Source organism: Cibotium barometz, chromosome 38 (assembly GCF_041138505.1).
Source record: "Cibotium barometz isolate CiBa-2024 chromosome 38, ASM4113850v1, whole genome shotgun sequence".
NCBI classification, from domain to species: Eukaryota; Viridiplantae; Streptophyta; class Polypodiopsida; order Cyatheales; family Cibotiaceae; genus Cibotium; species Cibotium barometz.
In genome coordinates this window covers 27774232-27777095 of record NC_141083.1, presented here as the reverse complement: position 1 = coordinate 27777095, position 2864 = coordinate 27774232, and positions in this window count along the sequence as shown.

Sequence of the window (2864 nt, the reverse complement as noted above, 5' to 3'; positions counted from 1 at the left end):
AATGCAAAAAACACAACTCTCATCTAGCTTTTGATGTTATTCTCTCTTGTTAAACCTTTGAAGCTCTTAAGATTTCCCCTCCTCACATCTTAGAACCAATCCTTGTCTTTCCTTGACCGTGTCAACAATCAAACCTTCATCATGCTCTTTTTGGATTTTGGGCAAAAGAGTACATACATGACCATGTCAATCAAACCTCCATCATGTATGTACTCTTTTTGGCTTTTAGCAAAAAAAAAGTTGATAACCATCAAACCCAACATCCATACTGTGGCTCATACTTTGACTTGTGAAATGTTATATATCCATAAGATTAGAATCTCAACAAGAGATACCCCCCCTCTGAGGAATTTTTTTATGCCATCATTTAGTGGTGCATCGATAAAAGTGTCGATATATACATCGGTATGTACCTCGGTAAAAATGGCAGTATAGTTGTTGATATAACTGGAAAAAAATAAAAATTATCTTGTACCAATTTTTTAAGAAAATTTCATTAACAATTGATTTACATAAACTTCATGACTGTTAATCTTTCACAAGAGCCATTGCTTCAAAGAGAACAATTTCTAATGCTATCTCTATATTCCCTACATCTTCAGTAGTAGTAACCACCACCATGCATCCATAGAAGGATCTGAGGCGATAGTATCAATGGATTTGATGGAAGTTGATGCATCATCGTCGTCATCATGTTATTCATCATTATGATTTTTGACATTATCGCATGAATTTCTTCATTTAATCACGAGTGTGATATCTCTCATAATCTATAAATCTTGGGTTTCATGATCTAATAATTCATTTGTGTGCAAGGTATGATCTACTTCTTCCCTTGTCCAAAGAGTCTATCGTAATAGTTTCCTCCTCCAAGTCTCTATCTTCAAAAATTTGTTTGCGACAAGAACCATTTCGAATTTAAAGGGTCTGGTTGAAAATCTACCTGTTATTCTTTTGGTAAGTGTTATTCTCTCATTAAGTGCATGCTACAAAAGATAAAGTAATAATAGGTAAACTTTAGAGAAAATAATACTTGCTCACATTGTTGTGGTAGTATAAATGTATCCCAAAGATCTATCCATGACTTAGTGGAGTCAATTGCAATAAATCCACTATTGTCTCTTCTCACTACTATGGTTGGACCATTGGTGACCACTTTAAACCATTCCACATCAAGAATGAACATGCCAAATCATCTAAATCCCACTCCAATTATGTCTTGTGTAGTTTCATAATCATTTGAGTCGCTAGCACTAGCTCGACTCTCTTGTTCTCAAAGTTAGCCATTGCTCCACAGTCAAAAGTTGTTCTTTTCTTATCTATTTGATTCACACAAAAATGATGTCCATGCAACCACCGTGCTCCATATTTTTGATACTACATTACATATTTAAAAAATAACTTTTAAGAGTGTTATATCTCAATTAAATGTCGAAATTAATTATTGAATATGGATGTGTTAGTTTGATTTACATACATGCCAATCACATCCTCTTGAAAAATCCATCTCTTGCTCATTGATGCTTTCATCGTCCTCTCTTGCTTTCCTTAGAGTTTTTTTTAGCAATCTAAGCAACATATTATTAGGGAGTTGTGCAAGCTCAAGAGGATATGCAAGATGTCTATGTCTTCTCTTGAATTTTTTTCGCACGTTTGATGTCTTCACTTATGCCTCTTTATATCTATTACACGCTATTTTTTCATTTTTGGAGAATTCAATATACAAAATCTACTGATGTTGTTTCGTAATGTCTCATCTATCTTACGAGTTATCCCTTTGCCTTGTGATGCCTCTTTGACTATGCATTCATCCTCTTTATTGTGCTAAAGTCGAGGCGTGTCAAGATCAATTCATCTAAGGAACTCAGAGATGTACACCAATGATTCTTGTACTAACCAAGCTTTTTCCATACTCCCTTCTAGCCTTATCATTTGTCAAACAAACCCCTTCAAGGTCCATGAATTCTCTCCAAGAAAAACATCCATCGACTATGAACAAGGCCATCAAATATAACCTCCTCAACTACTTGTACGAGAAAGGGCATCTAAATGGTGAGAATACCCATTGGAAAGTGCTTCTCAATAAAACCCACTGCTTCTAACAGAGTTCATTCTTGTATCTTCAATTGTTTGCGAGTTAATCTCCCTCAAGAATATCCATCAAACTAAGGCACTGATCTTGTAAATAACACTCCTAATGTCTTCACTTATGTAATCTTTGATTGTAATAAAAAGCACAAACTACAATGTGACACATGTATGTTGGTAATGAAAATATATACGACAAAGGAGAGGGAGAATGAGTTGTATATACCTTTAAAACTTATGTCAATCGTGCAACTTTAGGCCACTCAACTTATTATTTTGAGTAAATTTGCCCTTAAGACAATGCATGTGTCCTGTTGGTGCACAAAAGGATGCAATAATCTTCTTTACTCTTTTTCCTCTCTCTTGGATAAAATCTAGGGTGTGGGAGTGGGATTACTTTGCCTAATTCATCTACTTAAGCCCATAAAGCTTCCGTCTTTTTAACTTCCTTCAAGTGATCTCAAGCAACCTTACTGTCTTTATCTCTAATTAAATGTTCCCAAATGATGCTCCGGATATTTTTGAATATATGCATGGGATCTAAAGATGATTGATTAATAAATCATTCTAGTAAGGGAGTTGGTGAAAAAGGCAGAGCCTCTTCATTCCATCTATAGGTTGTTCATTATTGTTGTTAGCTCTCCATAATTCCAACCAATCACTTTCTTTCATTCTACGAGGTGGGCGAGGTGGGCGAGTGATATTTCCATCCCATAGTGGATGATGCAATAGAATATATCCTACATGCCCCATGATATATCATCTTCTTTAGAGTT